The following is a 14,834-nucleotide window of genomic DNA, read 5'->3' on the forward strand; positions in this document are numbered from 1 at the left end:
TAAAGCAGACTACCCGAGAAAAGGATAAACTTCCGAAGAATCTGGGAAGAAGATAAAGCAGAAGTAAGACTAAAGCTACTTTAATAAACTGACCATACACAATGCAGAAGATCATCAGGAAGAATCTAATATCTTTGCCGCATTGAATACAATGATTATCTGAACATGCGAAGACATAGAGAAGCACTCGAAAACACTGCACACAAGGGAGTTAATGTCAAAAATATGGGTTATAGGAGACGATGCGGGTTCGCAACTAACAGAGATTGACTATGTGACCAAAAGATGCAGATGCAAATTGGTCTAACAGTCAACAGATCGAAGACCAAAATCTTAATAGTATATAGAGAGATAGTACTTTATCTCAAACCGTGCTCCGGTTAAGTGATCTTAGATATCTCTCAAAGTTACTTTCTGCATTAAGTCTGCACTGAATAAATTGAACCAAATATGACAAAACAGAGAAATATCGCCCATATTCTGGTTTCATTTTAGAGAAGCACAACCTTCAGCAAAAGAGTGTAACGAAGATCGACTTGGAAAACACGAATAAAGATAGTTTTCCTATACAAAATTCATTACATGGCTTTTAACACCACTTTCTATTCTTGGATTCATAGTTTTCTCATTTTTGGTTGTGCGTTGATAAAATAAATCGAATATAAAAATTATTATCATGATTAAAGCCACGGCCATCACATTCCAATTTCATCATGAAATAAGATTTATTATAACAAAAAATATGCTATTATAAATATATACAACAAAAATCTATTTTAAAGACACCACAATTGACTTGTACGAAGGATAATAACAGAATTGTTGTTACGCTTCCGAATGACCGAATATTTCTTATCTCTGCTACTGTTTGACTGTTGCCCATGGGACCAATCCATCAAATAATTTCGAATCTATGGGATTCACCAAACTATATTGTTTTGCAATACGATAGTCGGCGTGCGTCAAAATATTTACGGTGATTTGGTATGATTTTCCGGACGATCGATCAGGTAACTGGTGGCATTTAGAAAGTGAGTTGATATTGTAGATCCGTGAAATTGAAGTTGATTTAAGTGTAATGCAACAGTCAATGTAAGATTGATTGGGCGAAAAATTGAGTTTGTATGAAGATGTGATCATCTTTGATGTTACTAGATGAGTATCGATCAAAATAAGCACGTGTTGCGTGAATGGAAAGTAACATTTAAATTAATAATATGTGTCTTGAACACAATTATAACAATACCAATTTTATAAAGAGATAATATTAGTCTTTTTTGTAATAACTTTAAAATTACCGACACTAAAAACATTTGCTAAAATAGTAATCAAGTTTCCTACCTTATCAAAACCTTAACAAAACCTCTCTATTGAAAAGTAAGTGTATACAGTTGAATCGTACCCCGAACAACATACAAGAAAATCTCATCAAATTTTAATAATATTTGGGATGTTATTGGTTCCTTATAAAATATGTTATCAACAATTACTTCGGAATTTTTTTAAAATGAACAGCCTCATATTAATTCACGATAAAATAATAATAAAGCCTTTTTATTCCCTTAACTGACATAATAATATAAAAAATAAGAAATATATACATTTAAATAATATTTTTGTGGGTATAAGCCTTCTCCAACAATTTCCAGGTTGTTCTTGAGTTTGCTTTCTGAGTCCAATTTTCTCCAGCAATTTTTTTTATCTCATCAACCCATCGTTCCTTAGGGCGTCCTCTGGCTCTCTTGCCTCGTGGTCGAGTCCAATTGGTGACCAGCTTTGTCCACCGTCCATCTGTGGATCTGGCCACATGACCAGCCCATCTCCACTTCAGTTTTTTCATATGTTGAAGGGCATCTATCACTTTCGTTTTATTGCGGATGTTTTCTGATTTTTGATATTTTTTGAAAAGGAAACAGAACAGATATCACGATTAAATATTGCATAAAAATCTCAAATGTGTCATCTGTGTTTTTGAGCATAAAAATTTGGATGTTGATTACAAAAGGAAAAAGTTTATAGTAATTGAAACTTTGAAAAGTTAACACCAGTTAGGGTGATATGTTGCTGGAAACACTTTTGGATATCACATTACATTGTCCATTTTACGCTTTTTTGACCCAGCTGATCCAAAATTAACATACCCACAAATTATATCATTCACATCAACCAAGTTATATATAGATAGATTTATAAGCCAGCACGTATAAATTTACTAGAATTTTTATGGGTCCTAGTTATTTGTTATCTAAGTAGCAAATATCATCATTTCAGCCGGAAGACGTCCACTGCTGGACAAAGGCCTCCCCCAAAGATCGCCATGACGATCGATCCTGCGCTGCCCTCATGCAACCTATTCCAGCGATCTTGAACAAATAGTCGTTCCATCTTGTGGGGGCCTACCAACCATTCGTGGGGTTTACTGTCCCATCGGCCATCAGTCCGTCAAGCTATGTTGCCTGCCCACTGCCACTTCAGTTTCGCAACCATCTGCTGCTGCTATGTAAGTTTGGTTCTCCTAAACATCTCCTCCCAGGAAATCGTAGCAAACTTTTAATTTAAAAATGCAATGAAAAATTATTTTGAAATGTATGCTCAATTGGATAGTTTCGGCTAGACAAAAACTTATTAATGAGACTTATTTGTGATACAACAAACTACCGCCTATCTTCGCCTGCGTAAAGTCAAAGTCAACGTTTTTGTTTGCATAAACATGTTAGATTGATGTTACATAACTATTATAAAGTACATGTTTGCCACATTTATGACGTGCTTATTTTATAAAATGCATTTCTAAATCATAAGTAACAATTATATCAATTTAACAAAAGATTAGTAGCAGTATTTTATAATATATAGTCAAGTTTTTAGTTGAAAATATTCGACTTATGAATATAAGCAGTTTTTACTAAGGTATATTTTCAATTTAGATGAGAAATTCCTATTTGACGATACCTCTCTTATTATTTTTGGGGTTTGATTACAGTTTATGTAGTTGAAGTTCACGTACTAATCTGACAATTAAATCTGATTTTCTTCAAAATTTTATAGGTATTTCAAAGTTTTGCACGGAATTTATATATTTTTTTATAAATTTGAGAATCTCTCTCCCTCTCTAATCCAAATAAGGCCTAACCATTTCGTTTATTTATTGAATTAGGCGCTATTTTGCGGAAAACCATAATTATCCAAATGTTTTGAGTTTTCTTGAGTCTTAATTCCGCAAATATTTGACTTCAAACAATTCGACACGAGGCATCCTCAGGAGATGTTGACTCGCCAAACTCTGGCACGAGACTGTCTTGTTTGTTTCTCGACATTGGTGTTGTTTTTGTTTGAAGACAAATATTGGCAGATTTAACACTCAAGAAAACTCAAAACATTTGGATAATTTGGCTGTAACAAATCTGACAGACAGAATATGAATAAAAATGATATTTTCGTGTAAATTCTTAGTAAAAATGCATAAAAATACGAAACCAGCTGTTTTTATAATGAACTGACTATATAAATTCACACAAATAAAATATGAAAACAAAATTTATGAACGATGCGGGAGTCGAACCTGCAACCTCTCGCGTTCCGTGTTAGCGCTCTTCCAACTGAGCCAACCGTTCGAGACACGTATTATACTCAGGTTGGTGCTTCATCTACAGGATCCACTTTACAGTTGATAACCTGGTCAACCCGAATATTTGCATATTAGGAAATTGACTTGAAATGTCGCTCTTGCAAATCTAAACAATTTGTCATGTTTTAACGTGAAACATTTGAAGTTATAATTAATCCCAGAAGTGAGGGTTATGATTTTAAAACAAACTGTTTAAAGTGACACAAACAGTGGGAGGCTCCTTTGCACCAGATGCCGGCTAGATTATGGGTACCACAACGGCGCCTATTTCTGCCGTGAAGCAGTAATGTGTAAGCATTACTGTGTTTCGGTCTGAAGGGCGCCGTAGCTAGTGAAATTACTGGGCAAATGAGACTTAACATCTTAGTCTCAAGGTGACGAGCGCAATTGTGGTGCCGCTCAGAATTTTTGAGTTTTTCAAGAATCCTGAGCGGCACTGCATTGTAATGGGCAGGCGTATCAATTACCATCAGCTGAACGTCCTGCTCGTCTCATCCCTTATTATCATAAAAAAAAAACAGCAATTCATACGTAACAATATATACTAGCAAGACAGTATACACACACAGAGGGTATTCATCTAAATTCAGCAATCGCTAACGAAAGTAACACAAAAAGCGAGCAACAGTCGTTATTCCCAAAGGGATTATTCGCTGGATGAAGTGCAAAGTGTGACTGAGGGGTGAAGATAAGGGGGATATTTATTCAGACTGATACTTCGCCCTGAATTCCGTACTAAGATATGCATTAAAATGTAAATTCTTTGAAGGGGCTCCTGTTACAATGGATTGGTAACTAATACCTATATGGTAACCGATAGTGTACCAAAACTGTATATACGTTTAATCGTATATGCAGTTTTGAAATGAAATGAAATGAAATTATTTATTTTGCCTTCGAATAGGGTATGTCCAGATCTTAAATATTGGTACACTGTATATATGATTAAGCGTATATACAGTTTTGAAATGAAATGAAATTATTTATTTTGCCTTGGAATAGGGTATGTCCAGATCTTAAATATTGATACACTGTATATACGATTAATCGTATATACAGTTTTGAAATGAAATGAAATTATTTATTTTGCCTTCGAATAGGGTATGTCCAGATCTTAAATATTGGTACACTGTATATATGATTAAGCGTATATACAGTTTTGAAATGAAATGAAATTATTTATTTTGCCTTGGAATAGGGTATGTCCAGATCTTAAATATTGGTACACTGTATATATGATTAATCGTATATACAGTTTTGAAATGAAATGAAATTATTTATTTTGCCTTGGAATAGGGTATGTCCAGATTTTAAATAAAGTTTTGGTACATTATCGGCAACCATATTGGTAGCAGTTCTCTTTTAAGCAATATATTATAGTTATATTTAATATTATAAATACGTACCAATACATTCATACTAGCCAGACCATTTTTGAGTTTTTTTTAAATCATTACTTTCCTTACCCTTTTTTTACTGTCACTATTAATTTGATGACTGGTGACGTCATTAAATTAACAGAATACTGCAAATGTTTTGAAATTTTCTCTTACGTGGACACAAACTAACAATGCTATTAGCTTTTTTCGCTCATTATTTTAAAAATAAATATTTTATATCGTATGGCGAGTGCCTACAATCGTTCAATATTTTACTATTAGAGAGAACATTTTCACATTCTTTTTTTCAGGAAGAGGAGAACAATTCAATGTACAGGTCACCTCATGTTAAGTGATCACCACCGCCCACATTCTGTTGCAAAACCAAAGAACTTTATGAAGGCAACCATGTCGTATCGTCCCGGAAACAGCGCACAAGGAAGCTCATTCCACAACTTAGTTGTACGTGGAAGAAAGTTCCTTGAAAACCACAGGGATACCAGTGGGAGGCTTCTTTGTACCGGATGCCGGCTTGATTATGGGTCGGCGCCTAATTCTGCCGTGAAGCAGTAATGTGTAAGCATTACTGTGTTTCGGTCTGAAGGGCGCCGTAGGTAGTGAGATTCAGTAATCTCAGTGGCAAATGAGACTTGACAGCTTATGTCTCAAGGTGATGAGCGCAGCTACTCAAAATTTTTGGGTTTTTTCAATAATCTTGAGCGGCACTGCATTGTATTGGGCAAGGCGTATCAATTACCATCAGCTGAACGTCCTGCTCATCTCATCCCTTATTTAAAAAAAAACAGTGCAGAGAAACGCCAGATAATTATTTCACCTGTTTGTTTGAAATCCTTTATCCAATTTATAATCAAATACATATAACTATTCAGTGTAAAAATCTATCAATAATAACAGCACATTGATTACTTCTATCTCATGTATTAGTAATTAGCTGACCCGACAGACGTTGTTCTGTTCATAATAAAAAAAAATCTTGTGGGTGGATTATCGTAAAATCCAAAAAAAATCTTAGCTCGACGAAAGGAGTATTCCCACCAAATTTCAAGTCTCTACGCCTTATAGTTCCAGAGATATCGTGATGAGTGACTATATACGTGGAAATCTCTTATATATCTATAGATTACAACCGAATGTATTGTGATAATGTTATCAAAATAATGTCACATGACAGAGTATGTAATATATTGATTAAGACCACCCAGTCCTAAAGATTCTCAGGAAATCGTTTCCAATAACATTATAAGGGCGCAAGAGGAAAAAAATTGTATCGCGACAGCAGCACTGCACTGTCGCGACTGTACTCTGATTAATGAAACCTCTCATCACTCGTCCGTAAACACCCTTATCAACGAACACAAGCTCAGCGATACACTGTCATAATAGTTAAGATATAAAGGTTATATTTCTGAGAAGAAATTTTATTTTAAAGGTCCTTATCTGAATAAGATTAAGAATACCGAAATGTTACCCCTCAAAGCTTGTAGCATTTGACGTTTCGTTATATGCGTATGTTTGAAATGGCAAAATATGGGATTATTAGCTTTGGGAATGTATTTAGTTTGTCTGTACTTGATATTCTTGCACAGAAAGGAAATGGACCCGCATCTAATCTGGACGGCATCAACCTATAAGAGTGACAATTAAACGTATTATAAATATGAAATAACCTTAGATTAAGGTTTGGTCTCCACTGCGCTCCAACTAGATACCGCAGGCCTAGTCGCAAAGTACGGCAACTAATACTACGCCCAAGTACTCGAGCCACTTTCAAAAAATGTGAGGTTGTGTTGACGTGCCTCATGTTCTGTTAAACTTTGCTTATAATTGAAACCTAAATGCAGGAATGAGTAGTAAAATAAATAAGAAAGACACTGGGATTACATAATATCATCAGTAAGTATTTTGTATTTTATTAATTTCAATGTAAAATCACACGAAGCGTATGTTACAAAATTTTAAAGATGCTATTGAATGTCAAGATGCCATCGAATAGTTGCCGTAATAAAAAAACTATTATTCTTAGGTAGTGCGGTACCCAGTTGGAGCGCAGTGGAGACCAATCCTTAATCTAAGGAAATAACATATAGCGTACCCCAGTAACAACACGTACCTTCTGTGCCCATCATTCTTGTCATTCAAGATTGACTCAAATATTACAATGCAGCGGATTACATGTTCGAATCCCGCTAAGAGGTGATGGTCATATTACTGTAAAGGAACTTACTCTTAAGCTTCACTTAAATTTTAGAAGTTTGGGCGGTTATGACGTCATTTTCTATACTTAAAAAATTCTTTTTCCCCAAACGTCTTATGGAAACTATAAAAAAACATGGAAGTTACTACAATAAGTTTAAATCCTCAAAATTCTAATACCCACATACTTCCAGTAGGTAATATAACTAATAATTACTAAAATAAACTTTTGTTTTTGTTTATAATAAAAATTAAGAAATTAGTTCTTACAGCATAATAATAATGATATAAGAAAAATGAACTGTATTGATAAAAGAAAATATAAAAAATCGAATTGGTATTTAATAGATTCGATAGATGCATTAATACACAGTATCGTAATAATAAGTATTGCTGTAACTAAATAAGATCACTTATTCAAAACAATTTACAATAATGTTTAAACTAACTTTGTTACATATTACGTCAGGGACAAGTATTACAGGGGAGTGACGTAAGCTTATATACGTTTGACAGGCGATGCTTTCATGTCAGAAACTTGCGGGGTTTTGAAGTAGGTGTTGATGTGAAGTTAGTATAACGTAACAAGTACTGACTAACAACAACGAATAGCCTATAATAGATACCCAGTTTGTTATTTTAAAATGAAATCTCTCTCTTCTGGGATTAAATGTACAATTTTAATTTGTAACAAAATTTCTAGACGATGCAGGACTCGAACCCGTGACCTCTCGGGTTGCATCCGAGCGCTCCTACCAACTGAGCCAACCGTCCAAGTGACGTATCGATCGTAATGTTTTGTTCAAGTCTCAGTTTCGAGTCCATAAATTACGGTATAAAATACATTTGTATTTTTATAATACATTTTTTATGTTTCTTTTTATATTTGAGAGGGGGTAAAAGGCTCACGTGATGGGATGGATGTAACCGTCGATATATTATGTAACAACAGGTGTGAAGAGATGCGTTGCCGTCCTTTACGTTGGAAGTATGTTTCGGGAAATCTTCCAAATTTCGGGATTAAGTTCTTACTCAAAGTGAACACTGTATTAATTTTCTATAACATTGTAGTTAATAAGTAATTTCTACATAGGCTACAAAATTTGCTTCACAACAAGTGATTTCACAGTATCTACTAATGACCAGGGACTAACAGTTTGCTCTTTTACTCAATAATGTCCTACAGACATAGGAGACTCTACAGAGATTATTTCTTTTATCTCATCTATATCCTCCTACTAGTACGAAAATTTTATAGATAAATATGTTAATGAAAAGTAACTTGATCATATTAATATTATAGAGATTGTAAATAAGAAAATATACACAATTAATGCCTAATAAATTTTTGAATTGTGAGGCAATTAATATAGAATTAAGCTAATTTAATGGATTCGTCACATGTAGGTATTTTTTATTTCTAATAAATAGCAAAACGGATTTGTTATTTAAAGATTTATTTCGCCTGTTTAGGTACAAACAAATTCTCATTAATTATTGTAATCAATTTTGATAATTTTTTCGGCGAATCACAATGAAGTTCGTACTCTACACGCAACATTTATATAATCATCTTAAATATAATATTTCATGAGCTATTTACAACACAAAAAGCTAAGCAAATGCATATGTATGGGATAAATTCCTTGCCAAAACCCTGCCCCGAAGCAGGGAGGGGCAAAACAACAAAAAAGGTCGGTGTTCGTTCAGACAAAGATAGGAAATGCAACCCACTATTATAGAGAATTGGCTACGCGCGCCTTTGCCAAACGATTTACGTAAATCGATTTTTTATCTTGTCTGAACACGAACGTTGATTTAAAAATTAGAATTCATAATTTAATTACAAACGGAGGGGTTTGGTTATTTTGTTCAGCTATTATAGATTTTAGAATTCTCATGAATAATTAGAAATTAATTAATTTCGTTTTGGTTATTTTAGATATTATGATTAAATGTATTTAAAAAAACTTAGTTCAGTGAACTGCTTCATTACCCGTGGGAGGCTCCTTTGCACAGGTTGCCGGCTAGATTATGGGTACCACAACGGCGTCTAGTGTAGTTACTGGGCAAATGAGACTTAACATCTTATGTCTCAAGGAGACGAGCGCAATTGTAGTACCGCTTAGATTGGGTTTTTCAAGAATTCTGTGCGGCACTGCATTGTAATGGACAGGGCGTATCAATTACCATTAACTGAACGTCAGGTCCGTGAAGTCCCTTATTATTATAAAAAAAAAATACATTATTGGATAGCTACCAATTACTGAAAGAAGATGATTGTTTATCACGAATTTTTTTAACCTCTCAGCACATGGATTTCCAAATTCAAATTCAAATTCAAATTCGAATTGCAATGATTCCATCTAATACGTACCTACACAGCATGCTATTCTTTGTTCAATACAAATGAAAGTACTTATATATGATAGTTAATTCTTTTTAACATACGTAAGTATTCCTAATCTGTGGTATATTTACCTATATCTTGCTATGTATTTCATTTTACTCCAAATTTGTATTATAGGTAATACAGTAATATAATATTTTATCCCAAGTTTTAACGACTGTTTGTTACATTTTATTTCAGACTTTCTATAAAACATGAAACGAATAATGCGATCAAACAGTTAAATAGGTTTTTCTTCAGCTGGCGTTCTTTCATTTGCTTACAGCCAAATTCAATCTTATCTCTATGAAGTTTGAGTTAATTTTCCTTCGGAACAGAAGTTTAACAATTCAAAGTTTGATTAAGGGTCTGTCGTATTGTTCATTAAACTTGGATTAAGTTTGTTCGGGATACAAGCAGCCATCAGCCAGTTAGCGAAACAAAAAACAAAATTGCAAGTAGGGCATTGCTCGCAACTTATACAGTTTCGCTGATAAGATCCTAATTAATAAAACATTTATGTAATATTTTCATATATTTCTTTCTAATTGATTTTTTTTGTCCTTTTGGGACATATTAATTATTATTCCACTCAAAATACAGCAGTGTAATAGATACATAAGAAAGATATAAAACAGTTTAAAGGACGTCGTAGCTAGTTCAGTAATAGGTCACTAATTCAGTAATTTGGCAAGCTCACTAGCTAAATAGAAAACATAATATTATCGCAAGGTCACAAACACAGTAATTGCGATGCCTCTTAGCATGTTGTGATTTTTACGAATACTAATAATTATACCATAATTAAATATATTAATACATGAAAATGTACCATTTAATAAGAAGAAGTATAATATGTTAATACGATCTTCGAAACAATCTTTAAAATCTAGATTAAGGTAATTTTTTCGTAAGTTTTTGGAAATACTGCAATGAAATACTATATTTATACCAGTTGATACAGAAACGGGTGATAATGGAAGTGGATACAAACAGAAATATATAAAAACCAGAGTAAAAATTACGATCAGAAATACTTGGTACGAGCGGTCATTGTAGGAATAGAGAAGGATTGAAAGGAAAAACAAAACAGAATAGAACAAAACCTACATGTTTGATTTATTTAACAAAATATGTGCAAATGGCCGTATATTAGATTGAGTTACTTTGAAGCTTGTTTTATATGTAAAATTTGTATATAGAACAAGCTTTGTCGCTGGTGGCTTGGGCACGGGGAAGGGCACTGTTTTGAGTCGTGACTTGCGTCGACACTCTGGCTCCGAGTAACGTCAGTTGGTGCTGTGGTTGGGCGGCTGCTTTGACTGCCGAAGATAGCAAGCGTCACAAATATATCGGTCTCAGAGAGTCAAACATCTTTTTGCCCTTTGGTGTCGAGACACGTGGCCCAGAGGCGCGTTTAATGTACAAAGTAGGTACTATAACAAAGACAACCAATACCAGAACCAATAGCCCCAAGGACCTTGTGCTTGGGAGATTAAGCAATTTATTGAATGTGCCCAGCAACAACATGATCTATCCCTTTGCGAAGGATTCAATGAGGCACTCCGCCAGTGCAAAGTCAACAACCACATGTAAAGTGATTAACAATTTGATAAAATATACAGATATGTTCCTCATTATTAACCATTCTGTTCATAGGATTTTAAAGGGATATGCTCTTAAATTTGCATATTTGTCGAGCTGTCTAAAATTTCAGACTTTCCATCTTTATAATGTGAGGCACCTGCCAAGCAATTATTATTATTATGAATGATTAAATCATTAAACTTATTATTTTATTAATTTAGACAAATTTTAGTTGTTAAAGTTTTATTATCATTGTTTTTAAAGAATGAAACAATTTAAATTAATGACTTTAGAACAATGAAGATGAAACTATGTTCTCACCTCAATAGGACTACTGGAAACCCAAGCGCTGGCAGCTATTTCGATCAACGGATCAGCCTATACATTAACTAACATTTAATGTATTCGTAGTATTGTTAATATAGTTATAAGCATTGTTTTCTTTAAATAAACCTGCCACAGTCAATACAAGTTTAATATCGATAAAAAACTTATATTAAAAATTTAATCAACATGCCCATTTTGATTGTTTAAGAGAAAAGATTTTGATTGATAAACGTATATGAAGAACAAAATAGTAATTCTCTATAGATTTATTCAATACTGAATACTAAAGTTGTACCGATATGTGAACTAGCATCAAGAAGACACAAAGACGTCATACCTAATCAAAGATTAAGTAAAATTAAAAATAAGTAGTAATTGTAAAATTTGACATTCAAAGCCTACAAAAAGTCATTGCCACTCTTTTAAATCAATATCAACAGCGTCATCATTAGATATTTAATATATATAATATTTAAATACAATCTATGAAAATTAATATATTATAAAGAATTGAAGACCTTGGAGGAGGCCTTTGTCGAAGGACAAATAGTTAATAGAAAGAGGACACACACTGTTAAAAAGTTACTGCAAATAATTATGTTAAAAATATAGTTATGTAAGATAAGTTAATTAATTAAAATGTTTTATGTTATGTGTATTAGTTAGTAAGTTAATTTTTATGTTTTGTTAACTTTAATAAAGGCTTAATTATTATTATGAAAATTAATACAAAAGTTTCAATTTATGTTAGTGAAAAAATAAAAATGCAATTAAGTCATAAAAAAACTGCAATACCTGCAGTAGGTGCAATTCTTACTGTAAATAAACAAAAATACACAAGGTCGGCCTAAAGCATATTTTAAGGAAAGCAACGACCCGCACCATGCCACCGCCACAAGAACTTTTGGGCATGAAACTCAAAGCAACATAATATCTAAATGCTAAACGTCGAAGCGAAACCAAATGTTGAATCCCCAGGCAATGATAGCGTCTATATTGATCAAACAGCCTTTGAACGGGTGTTGCCACCTTTTGTTGGGCTCGCTGGAAGCCGATACTGACTCAGCACTTCTTACGCCGTCATACAAGCATTGTGATCGTCTAATTCAATAACATCGTTGGACATTTTTGTTTATTTGTCGGCTCTCTTGTTGGGTTTACTCTTGTATTAGCGGCTTACATATACTCGAGAGACAATGATATTTGTTTTGTTTTAGAACGTAGATGGGTTTTGCTTGTGACTTCTTCTGTCATGTTTTCTGTTTCGGTTTCGCTCTTTAGAAAACTTCAAATTTGCGGGATAATACGTAGTCTTTGTTCAATCCAATAGTTGCCAAATGATAATAATAATAAGATAATATTGACACACTTTTTACACAAATTATCTTGCCCCAAGTTAAGCATATATAGCCTGCGTTATGGGTTACAAGACAATGATATATTTAATACAATGTACTTACTTACATATACATAAATTCATATAAACATACATAAATACATTTAAACATCCATGACTAGGAAACAAACATCCGTATTCATCATATAAATGCTTGCACCTACCGGGATTCGAACCCGGGACGTAGGATCGCTTACCACTCGGATATACAGGTCGTCATATATACCAAATATTGTCAAAATGAGTTGGGTATACAAATTCATATGTACCAACTCCGACAGTTGGCCCAGTTGATAAAAGTACTCGATCGGAAGAGAGACGCGGGTCGTATCCGACATTGTCCCCAAATTTTGGTACATATAAATTTGTATATTTATTTAATCCAAAAAATAGCAAACTATTTTCATTAGTAGGGTAGTTAGTCGTACTATATAAGTACCTAGTACTTAACAAACATTTTTAGGGGAGTAAAAGACTGAACATGAATTTAGGTCAATTGACGCTAACGGCATCATTAGCCCATAATACAATAGCACACAGAGAAACGCATGGCGCAGGTAGACCATAGGTGTTCCAAAATCCAAATTAGCACAACCCCATCTTCTCCTCCTTGGGTGTCGTAAGAGGCGATCATGGGATACAGAGAATGGAGGATGGGCAGAAGCATCCTTTCTAGAAGCATCACTATGTATTGCGATGGCCAACCCGCCTGCCAAGCGTGACAATTATGGCAACCCCAAGATTAAAAATAAAAAGTATTATCTTAATCTGAGGGTTCTTCCTCTTTTCTACCAGCCTTGCTTGGTGGTAAGTGATTACATATTTTACCTATCATTCATTAATTCGTATTCGATTGACTTTTAAAGTACAACGAGCTCTGGGGCGTCTGAGCGTTGGTATGAAATCACAATCTATCAGCAATTCAAATAGTGCTGGATAGGAACCATATACCGAGATAATCCGTAGACTGGAACAACCAAAGAAAACACAAACGCAGCAGTCCAGAGGAAACAGAGCGGTTGACTGGCATTAAAAAAGTGATATACATCGGAAAGACCTGGCTGGACTCAAGAGGAAGGATCGGGATGGAGATGCCATCTGCCTCAGCTGTAACCTGTAAAGGAACTTAATTTAAAACGAGCACTAGAAAGTGTGTGAATGGTTAGTTGCCCTAGCGTTATTAATTTATCATACAAATTGTATCTAAGTTTCATACTATTTTGTATCTAATTGTAGATTCAATTTGATAGGTATACAAAGAGCTCATTAATTTGTACCTACACGCGTATTTTGAAATTAATATTTAATGTTAATTAAGAAAGTTATATTGCTTAATTATTGTGGAATATAAATTGATTTATAAGTATATGTTATTTTTTGTTTGAAATTGATAGTAAAATAATGGAAATTTCGTATCAAGTATTTACACCGTAAGCAGTATTCGAACTGTATTATTATTAAGAAGCTTCCTAATCTACGCAATAAGCTTCAATAGTAATTGCTATCCTTTTCTACTAAGCTTAAAAGCTCTACCTTGAAAAGAGATAGCTGCACTAAAGTTTCACCGTTTCATAAAACGACACGGTATGTCTATCGCATTCGTACTAGTTGATTTGTTACGCGTACAAGCGGGATAACAGCTTTAAAAGTTGATCGCGAATAATTATCACGATAGAGTAAATTAAACTTTATGACAGAGGCATTAAAGCTCAAAGTGGTTCAGTTTAGTTCTTCTTTAAGAGCGTAGATGTAGAGCTCCGCCTTAAAAATGGAAGGTGGTATGTAAAAATTGATAGACGTGTATAGCAGTCTTTAAAGTGACAGAGCGAGTCGCTGTGTTGGGCTGTGTATATTGTCTAAAAATGTCGCGGCATTGCGCGTTTAAAGAGCCATTGTTTATCAAATTGTGATAAA

At 33.9% G+C, this 14,834-nt stretch overlaps 1 non-coding gene across 1 annotated transcript; it reads right to left on the reverse strand.

Moving 5' to 3' along the window:
• Positions 1–7,921: 7,921 nt before the first annotated feature.
• Trnac-gca (transfer RNA cysteine (anticodon GCA)) lies at positions 7,922–7,995 on the reverse strand. Its single transcript has one exon. It is a non-coding gene; the product is annotated as a tRNA-Cys (tRNA).
• Between the last annotated feature and the right edge of the window lie 6,839 nt (positions 7,996–14,834).

This window comes from Leptidea sinapis, chromosome 11 (assembly GCF_905404315.1).
Source record: "Leptidea sinapis chromosome 11, ilLepSina1.1, whole genome shotgun sequence".
NCBI lineage: Eukaryota > Metazoa > Arthropoda > Insecta > Lepidoptera > Pieridae > Leptidea > Leptidea sinapis.